General features: G+C 37.3%; 1 protein-coding gene across 1 annotated transcript in view; it reads right to left on the bottom strand.

Annotated features, from left to right (window-relative positions):
• Positions 1–22154, bottom strand: part of LOC147394245 (multicopper oxidase LPR1-like) — a 34411-nt gene that overhangs the window by 11828 nt on the left and 429 nt on the right. The gene's annotated exons all lie outside the window — the stretch shown is intronic.

Raw genomic sequence — 22154 nt, 5'->3', positions numbered from 1 at the left:
CCTAAACCATTAGGAGGTTTTAGGGGCCTTGATTCGATCAAAATGTTACTTTTCAATGACTTGGGCCTTTAAGGCCCGTTGGTAATTTTTATTGAAAAATATGTATTTTTGGGCCCTTTCGAGTAGGAACCCGTTCAAATTGGGGTGTCTACAGCTACCCTTCTTTGTAGGAATTGCGTGCAAAGAACTGCAAAGAATATACTAAACCCCTATTTGTACGGGCTAGAAAAATTCTGTAAAAAACGCGATCTTGAATTATCGATTGTATTGAAGATTTTTGTAAAAGATGACTATTCAAACATGGGGTCTAACAGAGTTTTGCCTTATTAATTTGATCTCGATGGCGCAGAGCTCGTGTCAGATCTTGGATTTGATGAAATTTTGATGAGTTTAGAAATTCATATATTTCTTTAGTCACATTTTAACAAATCGAAATAGAGTGCAATTCGAAAGGATTTTTGAAATTCTTTTGATTTTTTATTTTTGATAAAAAAAGTTTAGGTATAAGGTGCGTTCTTAACTTCTTTACTTTCTTTCTTCTACAACCTAAAATCCATTATTCATTACCTTCTTTTGTTGATCTTACTTTATTCTTACCCTAAGTTAATCCTCCCAATTCATGCATAATGACGCCTTTGATCTTTTCAACGGTGCAAGCAACAAGGTTGTTAACAGTTGCCACAGACCCAAGAGGGAGTTTTGTTATTGGAGTCGAATCAACCAAGACCTGAAGGGAGGAGGGCTACATAATTTGAGTCGTCCCCATTTAGAACCACATTCATTGCAACAATATCAACATGAGTAGAAGCTATGAACGAGCCTATTGCATTGGTGTTACTCTCTTGCAATATCAGCATGTCGTTCCGATTGGAATTTAGAGTATTTACTCGCAGTAGAGACACATAGTTACCAAGATCTTGGCCATTGAACAACACCACTATTAGAAAATATATCCTACTCATCACGAGAATTCTCATTCCGAAAGGAATCAAAGATTCTCTTTGGTGGAACAGGAAACCAGAAAGAAGTGGCTGCACTTAGCACAATACCAAGAGGTCAGCCTGGGTTGTCTATGCTCTTTCTGATCATGACCTTCACATTTTCAGCTCCACTTCCTGATCATGTGGTCCATGTGTGAGCGGTAGAAGCACTCACACTAGAACAAAAATTCATCACCATTATCTCAGTTAGCTTCAACATACTTTTTCGCCCTTCTTAATTCGTTAAAACACCAATATCTCTAGCTGGCTTGTTACCAGTCATAACACTTGCAAGGCATTTGCACTATCGATCTAAGGTACTAACCCATCGCTTTGCTTCAAATCCAAGGTCAGAGTTAACCAACGATTTATATATAGTGTGAACTGCTTTGTCATCCACTTCAACATATTCAATCCATACAACATTGGAGTAACCATTCGACATTTCTTGGATTACACAGATAGATGGCCTTCTTCGACATCTCAATATCGGGCTAGGACGTAAATGGTCCAAGGACACATCGACAACTACCCAAATTTTGTTGGAGCATTATTTACAATACCTTACAAAATAACTTCTTGGGTCGGGATAAGAGGTGAAGGGACTTGGAATTATGTTGTCATCACTTGAAGGGCTTCATTGTAATTTTTCGTTATGCCTGTTGATACGACCTCGAGAGTCATTGCTTTTGAAACAATGCTAGAAAACACAGTGGACCACTGATTCACATTTATAAGAATCTTAACAAGGTTAATATGATTCATGATTACAATTGCACTTTCTCGTGAAGCTTCTGTTTTCAATCCAAAAGGTTTCAGCCCAATTCTCTTAGGAAAAGTTCCCATGTACTCTTCTTCATTTAGAATCTCATAAGTGTCATCAAGGCCACGCATCCATAAGGGTTCCCCCAAGTTGGATAATTCGGATTTAACTCTTCCATTGTTGGTGAATCGTGATGCTTCGAATGCTGGGGTGGTGCTGATGGGACAAGCTGTCTAAATTCATGCCTTGGAAGAGAGATTTGATCGAAATGTGTGATTGGTACCATATATTTTTGTAATGTGAAACTTTTGAAATGAACATAAAATAGGTTTTTTACTTACTTGGCCTCAAGTGTATTTAATGTTTTGATCTTGCCAAAGTCTGGTTCTTTTACTCATAACGCCCTTTCAAGTTTTCATTATGCCCTTTCAGACTATGCTTGTACATATATATATATATATATATATATATTATATATATATATATATATGGGTCAGGTTCAAAGGACAACCATTTCTACACACATATAGACAACGTGTTTTGTCTTATATGGGCAAAAATATTTGGAATGGACTGATTTTTTGTGAGGATGATCTCTGTGATGAGGGGATCATCCTGGCTAAAAATCATCCCATTCCAAAACTTGTAACCCCATCAAAATTGATTTACAAAAATTGGACGGTCTATAATTTTTCAACAAAAATTGGACGGTCTAGAAGTTTCATAATGAGCTGATTTTTGGCAAGGATGATCTCCTCATCACAGAGATCATCCTCACAAAAAATCAGTCCATTCCAAACATTTTTGCCCATATAAGACAAAATACGTTGTCTATATGTGTGTAGAAATGGTTGTCCTTTGAACCTAACCCTATATATATATATATATATATATATATATATATTTTTTACAATTCTGCTCGGAGTCTCTGTGTCTTTGTGGCTTGGTGACTCAAGTTGAACCGCAAAATCGGCGACTCTAGTCCTTTTGTGGTGCTCTTTCTTGAGTGATCGATCTAGATTCTCCTCTCGAGTTTTTCGACGACTTTTCGTGGTTCAGTAACTCAAGTTGAGCCTCAAGATCGACTACTCTACACTTCAAGACACTCTGTTTTTTTTTTAATATCCGATTTACATTCCCCTCTCGAGTCTTCCAATGACTAACAAGACTTTGAGGTCCGGACCAAGTCGTAAGATCATTGGTGCTGCCATCATTACTATGTTGTCCTAGAACATTCCCTGATCAGAAAATACTTTTAGTGGGACGAAACATTGGCTTAGGTTTATGGTAGTGAAAGGATGCAAAAGGTTAAGGTCTGGGTCTTAGTTTATTAAAGTGCAAACATGGGATTTGTCTATTTTTATTTCAAAAAGGTGATCTATGTTTCCTCCCAACGTCTCTCGAACTTATTTAGGCTAGAAATTTGGGTCGAGCTTAGATCAAGTGTCCGAGTTTTTGATTTTTTGAATTTTTTTATATTTTTAGCCGTTCACAGTTTATCCTCATGCAGGCCAAGAGTATTTTAATGCTTTCTTCTTGATTTTTCTGATTTTTTTTTCTTCTGTCTTTTTGTTTTTGTAATTGCTGACTTGCCCTAGTTTTAGGTTAAGAAATGAATGTGATGGCTCAAAGAATTGATTAGGGTTAGATAGTTTGTTTAGGATAGCAAAGATGGCCTTTCATCATCTCAGGGTTAGATATCAAGCGTAGTACTTTTTAACAATGTCAGCATTGATCGGTTGTAGGAAGACTTGTCCATCTATTTCTGTAAGGATGAGAACTCTTCATATCATTACCTTTTGTACGATGAATGGTCCCTCATAGTTTGGTCGAAACTTTCCTCTAGCGTCTTCTTGGATTGGAAAATTTTTTTTCAGAACAAGGTCTCCTGGTAAGAAATCTCTAGGCTTAACTTTCTTGTTATAAGCACGAGCTATTCATCGTTGATAGATCTGTCCATGAAAAATGACTGCAAGGCGTTTCTCATTAATCAGATTTAGTTGATCAAATCGAGTTTGAATCCATTCAGTTTCATCTAACTCTACTTCCTTTAAGATTTGAAGAGAAGGGATCTCGACCTCTACAGGTAAAACTGCTTCTATTCCATAGACTAGTGAATATGGAGTTGCCCCAATTGAAGTTCTGAACGAGGTTCGATAGGCGTGGAGTGCAAAAGGCAACACATCGTGCCAATCTTTTTATGTAATTGCCATATTCTCGATAATTTTCTTGATATTTTTGTTGGCTGGCTCGAGTGCTCCTTTCATCTTAGGTCTGTAGGGTTCAGAGTTGTGATGAGTAATCTAGAAGTCTTCGCACATCTTGATCATATCCTTATTCTTGAAATTCTTAGCATTGTCAGTTACCAATCCGCTTGGAAGTCCATACCAACAAATGACGTTATTCTTGATAAACTTCAAGACGTTGCTTTTGGTGACATTGGCATAAGACGCTGCTTCTACCCATTTGGTAAAATAGTCGATAACAACGAGAATGAAACGATGCCCGTTTGCAACATTAGGTGAGATCTGTCCGATGACGTCCATTCCCCTTAGTGAAAAGGGCTAAGAAGTGGTCATATTATGTAATTCTGAAGGCAGAGCATTGATCTTGTTGCATATATCTGGCATAGATGACATTTGTGAACATGTTGATAGCAGTCACTCTCTATTGTTGTCTAGTAGTATCCCATCCTCATAATCTTCTTGGCTAACATATAACAATTCATATGGGGTCCACAGACTCCCCCATGTATGGTCTCGATTAGTCGTTTCGCTTCTACTTCTGTCACACATCTAAGTAAGATCTCATGGTGTAATTTCTTGTACAGAATACCGTTGCTCAAGAAAAATTGCCCTGCTAGCTTCTGAATGGTCATTCGATCATTTGGCGTTGCATCTGAGGGGAAAGTTCGATCTTCAAGATATGCCTTGATGTCTGAGTACCATGGCTTTTCTTTAGATTCTTCTACCTCGATAAGTAAACAGTAAGTCGGTTCATCTTGAATTCCAATCTAAATAGGATCAATGATTAAGTCTTTCGAGATACTGATCATAGAAGCAAGTGTAACTAGTACATCTGTAAACTGATTCTTAGCTCTCGGCATGTATGTGAATGAAATCCTATTAAAGCATGAGCTTAATTCTTCCCGATACTCGTGGTAAGGGACTAGTATCTGCTCTCGAGTCCTCCACTCTCTAATCGTCTGATAGACTACTAAGCTTGAATCTCTGAAAACGTCAATCTCATCTAACTCGAGGTCAGTGCTACTTTCAACCTTTCTATGCATGTTTCGTATTCAACCTCATTGTTAGAACATTGGAATTTCAATCTAATGACAATCGGTACATGGGACCCATCTGGCTTGATCAAAATTGCCCCTATTCCATTTTCTTTCTGATTAGCTGCTCCGTTGAAGTACATTTTCCAACCTGGTTCTTTGTCATCGTCCTCGACCTTAGTGAGTAGTATAGCTTCATCTGGAAAGTTCATTTTTAATGGTTCGTAGTCAAGCAACGGGTGCTCGGCAAGGTGGTCGACGATGACTTGCCATTTTATGGCTTTTTGAATGACATAACTGATGTCGAATTCAGATAATAATATTTACCATTTTGCAGTGCAGCCTGTGAATGTTGGTTTCTCGAATAGGTACTTCAGGGGGTCTGTTCTAGCAATAAGCATAATTGAGTAACTAAGCAAATAGTGATGTAGTCGTTGAGATGCCCAGACTAATGCACAGCAAATCTTCTCAAGTGTTGAATATTTTACTTCGTACTCAGTAAATTTCTTGCTAAGATAATAGATAGCCCATTCCCGTCCAGATTCATCGTGTTGTCCTAGTACACAACCCATTGACATTTCTTGCACTGAGATGTACATCAACAGAGGTCATCCCGGAGTTAAATGGACTAAGACTGGTGAATTGAACAAATATTGCTTGATCTTGTCAAATGTTTCCTGACAATCCTTGTTCCACTTCTTTGACTTGTCTTTCCTCAGTAGCTTGAAAATCGGTTCATAGATAGGTATGAGCTGAGCAACGAAACGGCTAATATACTATGTTCTCCACAAGAATGCCTGAACATTTATCTCTAAAATGAGTGCTTTCATCTTGAGGATATACTTGATTTTTACTGGATCTATCTCGATGCTTCTTCTGCGGACAATGAATCCTAGAAGCTTGCCCAATGTTGTTCCGAATACGTATTTGGCCGGATTTTAGCCTTAAACTGTACTTATTGAGTCTATCGAACAACTTTTTTAAGTTTATCAGATGGTCTTCTTCTATACGAGATTTAGCGATCATGTTGTCTACATAGACCTCCATTTCTTTATGGATCATATCGTGGAATAATGCGGTCATTCCCGTTGATAGTTCGCTCCTACATTCTTTAATCAAAATGGCATGACTTTGTATTGGAAAGTACCCTATGGTGTGATAAATGCAGTCTTTTCCTGGTCTTCTTCTGTCATTTTTATCTGATTATAGCCTAGGAAGTGATGAGTGTCTCGAAACACTCAATTATACGCACATTTTTTGGACATTTATCTTGATTTTTGTCCCTATTTCTCCGTATTAAAGTAATAATCATGATAAGCCTCAAAGTACCATGTTGTATATTAATTAGGCTTAATTATATATAAATAAATTTATTTACTAGATAAATCTAATTACGTGTGTTTCTTGTGTAGAAAATCAACAATTTGGAATCAAAATCTCAAGGTAAAAGCATTTGGACCCACTTTGGAATGCCCTAATCCTTTTTGAATGCCTTAATCCTTAACTCATATTCTCCTCTTTTGTCTTTTTGTGCAAAGAAAAGTGGAGGCTACTTTTAGACTCTTCTAAACACATTTTTCTCTATAAATAGACCCTCAATCTCTAGAGAAAGGGTCCCATCTTGGTTTTCTTATCCAAGACTCCTTTAATCTAAGGTTCTTAGCCTATTCTCTAATTTTTTATATTTTCATTTTCTAGTTATTTTCTTTTGGCTAAATAGTCTTGTGAGAAGTAGAAGAAGAAGAAGTTGTAAGTTTCTCCATGAAATAAAGAAAAGTTCTTTCATCTCTTATCTTCCCTCTCTTGCAATGACATTAGGTTAAGTTCCCCTCCATTGGAGAGTGGAAAAGCCTAGAGCAAGTTTTTGTGTTGTTTCTAATTTCATGCATTTCTTTTATTTAAAATACTTATGAGTTTTCTTTAAGATTTCTTACACCTTTTATTCTTAATATAAATACTTTATGCTTAGATTAGATTAAGATAAAGTATGCTTAAACTAGATAATTGATAGTAGGAAGTTTCAAAGAATTATACTTTGTTTATGTACCCTCATTTGATTTAATTTGCAAAACTTTATGATCTAAGGAGCTAACACCAGGCCCTTACGATTGAGTTATAAAAAGGCTAGAGATTAGGAATTGCTCATCAACATGTTCTAGGTAGATCCACCTCCAATGGTGCTTTAATTTCATAAGTTTACTTACTTTTAACATTATTTACTTTAATTCATTTTCTAACAATTTTACATCTTCTTATAAGTTCAAAAATACAAAGAAAAATAGTTTTAATTCCTTTTAGTTAATTTGAATTTTATCATCTTAGCTTAACTCTACTCCTCCTTTCTCTTGGGTTCGATCCCCTACTTGCCCCACAAATAAGGTAAAAATAAGATTATTATTAACTCCAGTGAAAAGAACAACGATAGTCTCATCAAGAAATCGTCCATGAACGAGAACATGTCGTGCCCTGCAGTACTATCAACTCAAGTGTCGATGTGTGGAAGTGGAAAATCATCCATAGAATTGGCCTTATTCAAGTCTCGGTAGTCAACACACATGTGTACCTTCCCATCTTTCTTGGTTACTGGAACGACATTAGCTAGCCATTCAGGGTACATAGAAACTGTAAGAAACCCTGCTTTGAACTGCTTCATGACCTCATCTTTGACCTTGAGGGTCCATTCTGACTTTAATCTTCTCAATTTTTGCTTGATTGATTTGTTTCTACAGGCAATTGGTAGCTTGTGTACAACAAGATTTGTATCTAAACCCGACATATCCCTGCACGACCATGCAAAGACGTCCTAATACTTTCGTAAGAGTTCAACCATGTTTTATTTCTACTGTGACATTAATAAGAATCCAATCTTGATAATTCGCAGGTCCTCTTCGATACCAAGATTGATTGAATTTGTATCCTCAATGTTTGGCTGAACACCTCTCTCATGACGTTTTACTAAGTCTTTTATTTCTTTGGGTGGGTATTCCATTTTGTCATCAGATTCTTCTTCGATCCCCATGAGGTCAAAGTCGAGTTCAAGATCGAAATCATACTCGTCCCTTTCAAATTCCATTTTATCTGGGTACTCATTTGATTGAGACAAATCCCTTGAAAACTCTTTTTTTGGTTTTTGAAAAATATCTATTTTTTTTATAATTTTGAAAGATTTTTTATTTTTTTATCTTTTGAGAATTTTTGATTTTTTTACTTTTTGAGGAATATTTGTTTTTTTGTTTTTCGGATACCTGAAATAAGAAGAACAATCATGCAAATTCATTCATAAAGATAGGGAGAACTCAAAATAGTCTTTACCCAAGGACGAGGGCTCGTTATGATCCTTGGGCAAACTAGATTCGTTTAACAACGTTTTTTTTAGGCCTCAGTAGCCTCAAGCGTTAACGGGAATTCTTCCTAGTTTTTCAAAACGTCCCCTTCTATGAGGGGGTGAATGAGATGAGAAAGTGATTTGTTGCTGATTTGGTTGGTGGTTTGGAGATGACCATGATCTCCGATTGATTTTTTTTAAGTTGGGGCATAGTCTCTCCCAAGCTTGGTAGGATGATGACTAATGCCCAGTCGATGCCAATAGGGAAGGGTAATTCTTTTTCTTAGCTTGTGGTGATTTCCACTTTGGTGAATTCTTGAATGATATCTGGTAGACTTTCGTTGGAATCCCCATTGAATTAGACATCAATGCCTTCTACGAAGGATGATTGGGACTTAACAACTGAGCCTTCTTGAATGTGCACAGGTTTGAAATTTATTATTTTTTACTTTTTACTAGTTTTGTCGGTAATGGTTCTAATAAGCTGTCGGGTCTAATCTGTGATTTTGAAAAGCTGACGCTGATATGAGAGACCTTACCTAGATTCCAAACATTTTGTTTACAATTTTGTTTTCTAGCTAAACGAAGTTCCCTCTTTTTGTCATTCATCTGTGATATATCCTTTTTCGTGGACCTAAACCCCAACCCGAAATAAGGAGTATGTTTCTTTGCTTCGACTAGTGTAGCTTTCCCTTTTCCTCCTAGTCCCAACCTTTGTCTGGGTCGATAACCCACTTTCTTCAGAACTCGCCCAACCATCAGATTTTTCCTTGATAGCTCTACCTTTACCTTCTTCTTCTCCTTTTCGACATGATTAACAGTAGCAAATTGATAGAAGTGATATAACGATTTGTCCTTCGTCATTTCGATATCAATAAATGGCACATCCGGAACTCTCCTAGTTGGAATAAGATTCTCCACCAATATTGATATCATCCTTTACCCCATGATAAATTTGACTCTTTGGCGCAATGACGAAGGTACAGCCCCTGTAATATGGATCCATGGTTTGTCCAGTAGCAAGTTGAAGGTTGTCGGTATCTCCATGACCTCGAATGTTACCTCGAAGGTACAAGGACCTATAGTGATCGGTAGATCCACCTCTTCCAAAGAATCCCTTCTCGAGCTATCGAAACCTTGAACATCCTTGTTGTTAGGTTTGACATATAACCAGTCGGTGTTGAGTTTTCGAAAGGTTTTAAGAGGACAAACGTTAAGAGTTGATCCATTATCTATTAACACCCTAGCCACCATCATGCCCTTGTACAAGACCATGATGTTTAACGGTTCTACGTGCCCCTGTCCATCTGGTATGAATTCACTTTCTATAATGATGATGGGATTGGGAGTCATTATTTGACCAATCGTTTGTTCTAGTTGTGCGGCCGAAGTGGTTGTAGGTACATGCGATTTCCCCTGAATTTTCAGTAGTACTTCTTGGTGCTCTTCTGACTTCTGTAATAAATCCAAAATGCTAATCTGAGCCGGTTATTTTTTCAACTGGTCCACTATATTATGCTTACTCTTACGAATGAGCTTAATGAAGTCTGCAGCCTCTTTGCCTATCACTTTTTCCTTTTCTTCCTTCTTATCATATTTATACAACTTACCATTTTCCTTTGTTTTCCTTTTTTTCTTCATCTGTCAACTCTTTTACGGTCTCTTTTGTTTCTTCTCTGATGCTTACCCCATTTTCTGGTAATTTTTGGCATCTCCCTACCTTTTTCATATGGCTGATATCAACCACCATTGCTTTCTTCATGGTCTTAACCCTTGCGGTTGTGGTAATGATCATTTCGTAGCTTCAAAGAACTGCTTGGTTGGAGCTATAAGGGAATGATTTAAGTGAGCGCATGGTCATTGGAGGTGGATCAGGTTTTACGTTGAGAATGAGGGGTGGTGGTGATGATTTGGATGTGGTGGTGATAGGAGGAGTTGATGGATTGTATGGAATGATGAGTGGTGGATGTGAGGATGGGGTGTATGGTGTATGAAGGGGGGTCAAGTCGTATTTTGAGGACTTGGCAATGTGTAAGGTATGATGAGAGGTGGTCGAGTAGTAGTATTTTGATGAGTGGGATGGATGGTGAGATAAGCCATTTTGAGAGGCAATTGTACGTTTCGAGGTAGATTTGTCGTGTAATGGTTGACGGTGCTGACTGTCAGTGTTTCTAATCCCTAGGTTAAATGGATTCTGACTTTCGACCCAATCGAAACTATCAAAGTTGACGGATTGAAATCGAGTTCTCCGATAATGACATTTACTCCGTGCCTACTTCCCCCTCCATTGTGAGTAAGTAGGGGGTTTTAGTTGATATTCTGTTGTTGATTGGGATTTACTGGTCCATCTAGTATGAGTGCTTTCTTGTTTATTAGATTCTGCACCTGATGCTTGAGGTTCCGACACTGGTATGTAGAATGCCCTAATACACCCATATGGAATTCACAAAATAAACTAGGATTACCCTGGTCCTCTCACAGCCTCTAGATTTGGTGGTTTTTTCATGAGATACTCTTCCCTGAGCAGCATTGGGAGCAACTCTGACAACGACATGGGTAACCTGGTAAACACCCTGTTAACTCTATTTACCATATTAACTATGTTAGGTTGTGCCTGCTGACCCTACCCATACTGCGTGCCTGCTGTGTGATTGGTGGAGGGTTTGCCCTAAATTGGTTTTGGGGCACAGGGTTCCATGCTGGCAGGGGAGTTGGGGCCCATGAAGTTTACGAAGCTTGTGGTCTTGGTGTTGGTGAAAGGATAAAGAGGGGTCGGTTTGGCTGTATGTTGTTGATATGTATTTCTTCCCTCTTTTTTCCCACAAGCACTGGTTTTTTTTTTAGAAGGGACCCTTTCCATTGTCCCTAAGCTCGTAAAATCAAATATCAGACCGGTTCGGATCCCGTCCTCGATCTGATCTACTACTTGTACCAGATTTGAGAATGTGTTGTAGTGTGCGACCAGATAAGTATAAAAGGCGTGCCCTAGTGTAGAAATAAACGTAGTATTCATCTCTTTCTCGGTCATTGTAGGCCTTACTTGTGAGGCTAACTTTCGCCATCTTTGTGCATACTCTTTCACCTTTTCCCTTTACTTTCTTGTCGTCTTCACCATGTCATTTTGATCTAGACCAATATCTGTATTGAACCGATAATTATGCTAGAACATTTCTGTTAGGTCTTGCCAGTTTTTTATGAGCGTGCGATCTAACCCAGAAAACCATTTGAGTGCCGACCCTGTTAAGCTTCTTTGGAACAACTGCACCAACAACCTGTCGTCCTCGCCATATTGGCACATAGATCCGCAATATAGTTTCAGATGTGATAAAGGACATCCCACCCCACTATACTTCTGAAACTCCGGACATTTGAACTTGGCCGGTAATTGTGCATTTGGGTAAAAGCAGAGGTCCTTAAATCGAGTCCCGCTTATAGTATTAAGGCCTTTCATCTTCCTCATTTCTTCTTGCAAAGACTTGATTTGTTGAGCCAACTTTTCATCTATTGCACTTTTAGCCTCTGTGGCCCTATACTCATATTCGTCATTAGGAATGACCACAAGGAGTGGTCCATTCTATGGAATATAGAGCAGGGGTTCCTGGTATTCTAGCCCTACAGGAGGCATAGTAGTCTGTGATCCCTGTGGAAGTTGCTTGGGTAGGTCTTGATTCGACCTTGATGCATGGTGCTGCATTGTCTGGGCTTGTATGACGCTGGCGTTGGCTAACACCGCACTCAGCATGTTTTCTTGCCTCTCAATCATTTTCAATAACGCTGTTATTCTAGGATCAACATTTGACGTTTCAGCCACTGCAGGTTGGGGAGCTTTAGAAGTATTCACAGTGATGGCAGAAGATCTGAGAAAATATGGGGGTACCTCTGACTGCTTATATTTCTTTTATTTGGCTACCTGTGGGTACAGAAGACCAAACGTTACTATCATTATTGACAAAAAGAAAATGCATGACATTTTATTAGGTCGAGAAAAGTTATTTATTTTTAAAGTGAATGAGTTTTTTCTTGGCGGGGAGCCGGCATCAACATGGAGTTGGTATCAACATGGGACTGGCATCGACATGGAGTTGGTAAACATTTTGAAAAATGAATTTCATCAGCATGGAGCTGGCATCGACACGGAGTCGATTAAAATATTTTGAAAAGGAGAATTTCATCAGCACAGAGCTGGCATCGACACGGAGTCGGTAAAACATTTTGAAAAAAGAATTACATCAGCATGAAGCTGGCATCGGCATGAAGTCGGTTAAAATATTTTGAAAAAGAGAATTTCATCAGCACGGAGCTGGCATCGACACGGAGTCGGTAAAACCTTTTGAGAAAAGAATTACATCAGCTCAGAGCTGGCATCGACAAGGAGTCGGTAAAATATTTTTTTGAAAAAAAAAAAATTATCTCAGCATGGAGCTGGCATTGACACAGAGTCCGCATCAACACGGAGCTGGCATCAACACGGAGTTGGCATCAACACGGAGTTGACATCAGCACGGCGCTGGCATCAACACGAAGCTGACATCGACACAAAATCGATATAACATTGAGAAAAAATAATTACATCAACACGGGGCTGGCATCGACACGAAGTCCGTATAACATTTTGAAAAGTGGATTGCTGCAAACAAATTGAGTTGAAAAGACATTTTTTTTGTTAGCCCTCAATCCAATTCTATGAAATCAATGTCGGCCAATCAGATCTCTAGGGAAGAGGCGGAGCACAATGGCACTCTTAAATCACCTCATTTCCTTTAATAGACGTAGTCTATCCCCATCGTATCAACAGGGCAAGATCTTTTTAGGCATCGACTTTGATCAAAGACTATAATTGGCGCTTTTAAAACTATTTTTTTTTAAATGATTGAATTCATTTGAGTTAATTGATCGATTGTTAGTCTTGTTAGATCATAGATAGATCGTGGACTTGGTTCGATATGGGTCATGGACCTAGTTGAAATGGATCTGGGTTGTGGACCTAGTTGAGATGGATCTGGATTGTGAACCCAATTGTGGTGGACCTAGGTCATAGACCCAGTTGTAGTAGATCTGGGTTGTGAACCTAGTTTGAATGGATAAGAGTCATGGACCCAGTTGAAACGGATCTAGGTCATGGACCCAGTTGAAATAAATCTGGGTTTTGGACCCAATTGTAGTGGATCTGGGTCGTGAACCCAATTGAAATGGATCTGAATCGTGGACCTAGTTGTAATGGATCTGGGTCGTAAACCCAGTTGAAATGGATATGGGTCATTGACCCATTTGGAAGTAGATATGGGTCGTGTACCCCTTTAGAAGTGGGTATAGGTCGTGGACCCCTTTAGAAGTGGATATGGGTCGTGGCCCATTTGAAAGTGGGTATGGGTCGTGGACTCCTTAAAATGGATATGGGTCGTGGCCCATTTGAAAGTGAGTATGGGCCATGGACCCATTAAAATGGATATGGGTTGTGAACCCATTTCGAAAGTAGATATGGGTGGTTGACCCATTTGGTGGACTAGTGAATATGGGTCGTGGACCCATTTTTTATGTTTGGTGATGGACGGTAACGAATTTGATTGAAGGCGAGATTGATAGTATACCACGTTAGATGGGGTCATCTTTAATCGATAGAATGTATGTGAGTTTTGTTTTGATCAAACAAAGAAAAACGGCGAAGAGTAGGCTCTAAGCTTAATTAAAAAATGATCCATTTAAGTATTTTTAAGCTTTAAACGTCAAAAGAAAAATAAACCCGAGAACAAAAGTTGTCAAGACTGATGTCGGAAACAAAATGAGCAAATTTTTTTTTAATCCGTATTTCAAACACGGATGGGCATAGAATATATCTACCCGTACTTGAAATACGGATCAGTACGAATTTTTGGCTAATATATATATATTTTAAGTCAATGAATCCAAAATTGAGGTACATTGCCTCTGGTTTTTGGGTTGGGCCAATAAAAAATACATTTTTTTATTTTTTTGTTTTTTGTTTTCTTTTTTTTGTTTTTGATGATATGCATGAAAAAAAAACTAGTTTTTCCCCTCTTACCAAGGGAATAAGTAAAGAAAGACATACCCCTAAGCCTATACAACTTGTCATTATGGGCTTACAACTTGGGCTTCGAGGCCCGACAAAAACTTCAAGCAAATACAACTTTTTTCGGGGGTCGATATGAATTTGAGAACATGTGTCCTAGCTAATCTAATATAGCACATGCATGAGTTTAATAGGTGGTTTCACGGCTACCCGATCTTCAAACCTCGATGCATACCAAAGTACGCACGTCGTTAATTGGTAATCTGATTTGATGTATTCATCCCCGATACTTGAAATAACGATCTTAAGCCGTAAAACTACTAGGTATCGAGGCTAAATATATTGAGCGTGGGGTGGTCGTGGAATGGGGCTATACTCGCAAGTGCACGTGTGTATTTTTTTCATTTAATTTTTTTTATTGACCCCCTTACAAATATGTAACAAAAGCAAGAAAATAAATAAATATTACAACTTGTCACGTGTACATAAAAGAAATAACATAAATAAACAAACAATGTTAGCAAACAAAAAATGAAACCATTTTTTTTTATTTTTTTCAAGATGGCCGAGTTGACACAAGGGTAGAACCTTACTCCCCAATGGAGTTGCCAGCTGTGGATGCGTGTTTTCACAATTACAATGACCACATCTACTAAGGTTTGGAGTCGCCACCATTCATATTGTAAGTGGGTGTGAATGGTCATCCGAAGTACATTTTTGAAAAATTGTCATTTTTAACATTTAATGATTCTCGATGGATAAGATATCGATTCAACCTTGAGATTCGAGGTAAACGGCTCGATTGGACAAAAGGGAAGGTGTTAGGCACCCTTTTCTCCCCGTAAAATGACGGTAACCTCAACTTAACTCGGTCATTTCGATTAAAAAGTGGAAAAAATAAAGTGTCACGTGCTGTGCATTTGTACCCTAACTAGGGATTCATTTTCAACTTTATTATAGGATCATCCCATTAAAAGGGATGATCTTTATAAACCTTTGCCTTGAGGACCAAATATGATTTGAAAAAATATTGGCTGAGGTTGAGGGTCCATTCTAATGAGTTGAGAAGGAATCTCATACGAATAGCCTCAAAAACAGTTTGGGGATTTAAAATTGGTTTTATTTTAAAAGGGATTACAACCCTTATACTTTCTACAGGACCGAAGTTCGATCTATCGGAGATAAGGGAGGGGGAGCATTCATCCTAAGTCTATCTAAAATAAAATAAAGAGATGAGGGGATAATAGAAAATGGAGAATGAGAGGGTAGAGAGAGAGGGGGGTATTTTGTTGCACCCACCTTGAAGTTTCAATCTTTCTTTTCTTCTTCTTCAATGTCTTCTAAGGTCCTTAACAGTTTAGGAAAATGTTACTTTTTTTGTGTAATTGAAGGAGTAGAAGAGAGATGATGAGATAATTAAGTGGAATGTAATATTTTTTGTGAGACTTGGGAGGATTTTTTTTAATGAGAGTTGGTAACCATTTTTGGGAAGAGGAAAGGGGAATTTATAAATGTTGAGGGGTTACTTTAGGGATATAATGGGGTAAAGTGTGGGAGGGTAGAGAATGACACATGTTTTAAAGGTGGGGGTATGAAATTAGGAGTTGGGAGAGGGGTAATTATGTAATGGAGGTAAATGGGTTGTGTTTTGATCCAAATGGTTTGGATGTAAATGCATAGTGATAGTCTATCACTATTTTATTGACTATTGACCACACCCACTACAAGAATCTCATCTAATCGTAAATTCTCTCCAGTTATTTATTTTAGATATTTCATTGGTTATTTATATTATTCCGGTAATCTTATAAGTTTGCAAGTTGGATCGTGGTGAGTATTAAAAATTATTATGGAGCGATATTGTGAACACCCTTATATATTATTTTTCATTTATATGAAGAATAGGCAATCTTGCTGAACCAAATCAAAATTTTTTTTTATTGTTGTAATTTATCTACATTCAAATGAGATAAGGTTGTGAGTGATTTTTATTTACTTTAGATCTAAAAAGTTGTTCATGTTGCAAATCTCTAAAATGACAAGTCCCATGAAATTCAAAGTTCAAATATTCATCAGTACCAATTATGATAAGATGCACGTCGTTCTCATAAAGGAAGATTATCCAAAAGTGACTAATGATAAGAAAAATAAGCCTATTGACATGAAAGATAATAGTTTTGATTTAAAAAATTGATCAAATAGCTGTGGAAAATATGTTTCACATGCGTGATGATTATGCTTAATTAAATGTATCTCATCAAAAAATTGCTAAATGTTTGTCTAATAAGGAAAATCTACGTTAAGTATGACTTATTGTCTTTTGTTGGGACTTACAAGAAAAAGAGACTTGCCTGATTTCTCAAGGGACAATTGAAAATAAAAAAGAAATATGCTACACTTTCGATAAGGTTAAAGGTTGAAAACGCGAGGGGCACCCATTCACTCGGCATCATGGTTGATAAATTTGGGGATCCAATTCAAAATCAATTGGCAATGAGTGGAGAGGCCAAGGAGCTTATAAGGGGAGAGACAAGGCAATTTGTGTCCAAGGTTGGAGTAAACTCAACATACCCTACACGTGTAAGCCAGACAGGACCAAAACACATGGAGATATGAATTAAGTGATATGTTGGTGACAAAGGCCCACTTTGATACAATGATAAATCTAGGGGTCCCACTCAAAATCAATTGCCAATGAGTGGAGAGGCCCAAGAACTTATAAGGAAAGAGACAAGGCAATGCAACACACCCCTACAACTGTGGGCCGGACTGGGGCAAAGCACGTAAACATACAAACTGGGTGATGTGGAGGAGAAAAAGGCCTACTCTGATACCATGATAAATTTATGGGTCCAACTCAAAATCAATTGGCAATGAGTGGAGAGGCCCAAGAGCTTATAAGGAAAGAGATAAGGAAATGCAACACATCCCCGCAAATGTGGACCGGACTGGGTCAAAGCACATGGACATACGAATTGGGTGACGTGGAGGAGAGAAAGGCCTGCTTTGATACCATGATAAATTTATGGGTCCAACTCAAAATCAATTGTCAATGAGTAGAGAGGCCAATGAGCTTATAAAGAGAAAGACAAGGCAATTTGTGTTCGATGTGAGACTAAACTCAACAATGCTTAGCTCCTATGAGCCTGTAAACATTATTGAGTACAATAATCAATTTTTGTTGGAGTTAGGCTGCTTAAAAAGTGACGTCTTCTCCCTTCATTTGAACAATATTTTGATCGTCTAAGGCATTTCTTAACTTGGAATTATGCCCTGATGTCATGCATATCAAACTGGTAGGCCTCGTCAAAATGAAACTTACTGATTTGAAAAGGAAAAAAAACCTAGAAAAAGTAGAAGATGAGAGAGGGAAAGAAGAAGAACATGAAGATGAAGAAGAGGAAAAGGAATAAGAATAAGAAGTGGATGGCATAAATCCGATGATCCACTCACAGTGCACAAGTACCTCCCTCCTCTCTCTCTCTCTCTCTCACTCTCTTCTCTTTTGGATCTTTCACTCAAGGAAAATAACCGAAACTAACTAATATTTCTCTTTCTCTGTGGTTCCGTCTCAAAATCTTGAAAATTTGATACATTTCAACTGAAACATTCCGAAACTAAACAAAACTTTAAACCATGCTTAGAACATTAGGGTATTCCCAATTAGGTTTAGGTAACGGGGAAGAGTTTCTACGAAGGACAACCCTTCCAAGGTAGGAAAATCATAGTCTGCCTTAATTTTTAACTATAGGGGGGAAAATAACGACATGAGGTTTGGTAGCTCTTATCCTTTATTATTTCTTCCCTAAGAGAAGAGGAAGTAATGGGAAAATGGACCAATGGCACCTTGTGAAGCTTGGAAGGAAGGAGCAGAAGTAGAACTTGAGTAGGCCGCCCGCGATCAAGAATAATCAATAACGAAATGAGCAAGTTCAAATGGATAGGAAAGGTATAAATAGGAAAAATTACTGAAGATCAAATAAAAATCAAAAAAGTGTCAGTCGCTTAGGGAATCAAGGATGATTATAAGACATAAAAAGTAATGTCAAGTATGGTGGCAAGAGACTCGAAGCTTTTCTCAGATGGTGTATGTAGGGATCAAAACGATATATATACATATGTGTCAATCATGAATAAATGTACTATTCTCCAAAATTTCCCTAAAAATCCGTGTAACCAAATCAAGAAAGGTTGTCCTATGTAATTATATTACAGATCATCCAAGGAAAAGATACGCGATTCTAACTCAAAAATTCCTCTCATACTTTAAAGAGTGTTTGCTTGGGTGTCCAAGAGGAGCATTTAAGATTACTAATTGAGGATTTCGTCAATCAAGTTTTAACCTCGAGGTGGATTATCAAAATTGAAGCCAGAATCCCCACAAACAGATAGCCCGCCTTACCTAAATGATTTATAGAGAATTTATCACAAAATTTTTGTGATGTAATTGGTTCAAACAATTTGAAATGGTTGGGGTTATCCGATCAAATCGATTGTTGGCTTCTTAAAATGTCTAAGTGGGGGGCTCGTTTGAAAAGTCGATTCACTCAGAATTTGAGTTACATGGTGACAAATGATGGAAGGAACCCTTTTTTTTCTCCTACCTAACCGTGGATTTCCTCTAAATTTCAAAACCTGACTAGACCAACCCAACATTACTTATTACATCCTAATTTATTTATCACACCCCAATTAAAATTTAAAACCCATCATTCAAACATTACAAAGGTTTGGCTAAAATTATTATCTCAATATCACAAAACATTAGAAAATTCATTCAAACAATTTCGGTGGCCGTTTACAATTATGCTTAGGCTCATATGAAATCTTAAACCCAAAAAATAGAAATCTAGCAAAAAGAGAGAGAGAGAGAGAGAGAGAGAGCTTCTATTGGGACTCCAACTTTTACTTATCATTTACTTATTTTCTTTATTTGTAATTCGGGTGTAATTAGGTTTGCAACCTAGGCGGATTGGAGGATAAACCTAGGCTCAATCCAAATAGCATAACCCTCAACCCAACTCAACTCAACTTGACCATCAAGCCTAAGCTCACTAACCCAAGCTTGATATTCTAAAATTGGGTTGAACTTGGGTTAGCTCAAATTTAGATAATTTTGGGTGATTTGGTTAGGTTCGATGGGTTGGACTCCTTAAATAACCCTAATTTCATTTTAATTAGCAAATAAATTTAATATTTTATACAAAAAGATTATACAAAATAATTAAAAAGAAAATTACTAGTAAATAAATCGCATACAACCCTCAAATCTATCATTGAGAGAATATTTAGATAAATCATACTAAATCAAAGCTTACCTCAATATTAACTAATTATCCACAAATCTTATTAACAAGATGGATTAAGGTTGAGTTGTGTTGATCGTACCCTTAACTTGAGCTCAACCCAAATTGAAATCGGGTTGAAATATTCTAACCCAAGCTCAACTCATTTTCTACATAACTCGACCCAAACTCACCCATCTATTTAGTTGAGCTTAAGTTGAGTTCAGGCTTGGTCTTACAGAAGCAGTTGTTCAACCGATAGAACCAAAGAACCACTGATCAAACCAATTTAGCAAAACAAATTAGAAAATTTCCTTTTTAGAATAAAATTTTAGGAAAACAAAGATAAATCAAAATTCCCTAGTAAATCAATTGCGTATGTTCTTAAAATTATTTAGTACTTGCAAACGAATTCAAGCGATTTAGGTTGAGTTTGGTCCCACGGTGGAACAGACCATTTGGCATGTTTTTGTTCCAATAATGAAGTCCAAAAATATTGATTTTCTTTTGGTCAAGATTTATTATTGAAGTTAGAATTGAAAACTATGCCATAATTGGTACAATTGACCCTTACTAAGAGAGAGAAAAAGAAATTGAAGAAGTCCTATTCTCATTTATACGTGAAATAACACTCTTAAAACTCCAGACTCGACTAGTCTTGACCATAGTTAGCAATTCGGTGGACAAGAAAAAAACGGTACGAAAATAAATCGGGTACCATTCAGAATAGTGACGCACCGGTTCGCTCGAAAATTCAGCGAAAAAAAAAAATGCAGGACGGTAAAAATATGATACGGAAATAGTTTGAGAATGATTCGGATCTAACAAATTCTAAAAGTTTCAAAAATTCGAATATGTATAACATATGATATGACCTAACAATTATAATCTATTAATCAAATTATAAATATTTAAATTAAAAATATCTTAAGTAACAAATAAACAATCCACAATCATATTTATCCAATAAAATATATATTTGTAATTAAAGATTTAGTTTTAATCCATCTAATAATCAATGTAAATGAAAAATATAAAACATGATATATTAATTAATGTCAAATCATCATGTCCCATGACCTAATTAAATTCAAAAAAAAATTTATTATCATTTCTAAAAAGTTATTAATGTGAAGTAGACGAAAATTTCACCAGATGACGGATGGCCAACGAGTAAACTCCACAGTGGGTCAATGGGGGCGATTTTCAACTTAGGGTTTTTTTTTTTCCCCTTCTCTTGAGTCTTGAGTTTTGAAGTGAGAACAAGGAAATATAACGTATTTTAATAAAATACGAAATATACGTACAAATTACGATTTAGTCGTTGGGATTCAAAGATCCGCGAATTAATTTGAATCTTTGAATCCAACGGCAGTTCTGATTCGAAAGAGTAATATACGTCTAATTCGTGAATCAATTGCGAATTTACTAACTTGGTCTTGACTAGAATGTTCCAAGTCAAGGAAAAAAATTGTGAGTCGACTTGGATGAGTCAAATAAATTATATTTTATTGCTAAGCAAATAAAAACATATTAATTTATAAAAGTTGTAAAATAAAAATACTTATTTTGTATTTTCCACAAAAATATTACATATAGCCAAATGAAGTGGGAAAAGTTTCTGACCCGACTTCAGCTGAGTCATCCTTTAATCGAGTTAACTACTTGATGACCAATGGAGCGACTCGACTCAACCAGGTTTTAAACTATTATGTATACAACAACTATAGAAATGACAAGGGGTTAATTCTAAAACGAGGCAGGGAAAGATGAAGTCCTCATGACGTTTGAGCCATTTGATTTCCTGGAAAACGCACAACTTTTTTCCACTAAGGGTATGTTTGATTGCACATGGAAAATAAGGTGGAAAATCAATTTCCATGGAAAATGACATTTTTCAAGTGTTTGATTGCACATAGAAATGGAATTCATTTTCCACCTCATTCAAAAAGTCCACTAAATCATGGATTTCACTTTCCCACCCATATGGGTGGGAAAATGAAATCCACCCATGTCCTTCTTTCTCTCTCTTCTTATTTTTCTTCTTCTCCATCCCTCACCTCCTCCGCCACCACCACCACCAAGTTCTCCCCCCATTTTCCTCACTTACTTTCATCGTCGCCGCCGCCACCGTCGTCGTCGTCGCCGCCGCCACCGCCTCCACCATCGTCGTCGTAGCAGACCACCACTGCCACCATCATCGTCGTCGCCGCCACCGTCGCCCTCGTCGTCGCCACATCCTTCTTCTCCTCTTCTTATTTTTTCTCATATTTTTTTCCATGATTTTATCCAAGTGAAATCAAACAATGGAATTTGATTTTCCAACCCTACCTATTTTCCACAACTAATTTTTCATGGATTTCAAATTCCATGGAAAGTGACTTTCCATACAATCAAACATACTCTAAAATGATAGCAAACAAACCATGAAACAGAGTTAAAGTCGTGTGGCTCCAATTGATTTAATCAAAAAACATGGCGCGTGTTAGAGCT

This window comes from Akebia trifoliata, chromosome 9, assembly GCF_017979445.1.
Source record: "Akebia trifoliata isolate Shusen 1 chromosome 9, ASM1797944v1, whole genome shotgun sequence".
Classification (NCBI taxonomy): domain Eukaryota; kingdom Viridiplantae; phylum Streptophyta; class Magnoliopsida; order Ranunculales; family Lardizabalaceae; genus Akebia; species Akebia trifoliata.
Note: the sequence above shows the minus strand (reverse complement) of the source record. Positions and strands in the feature narration are given on the sequence as shown.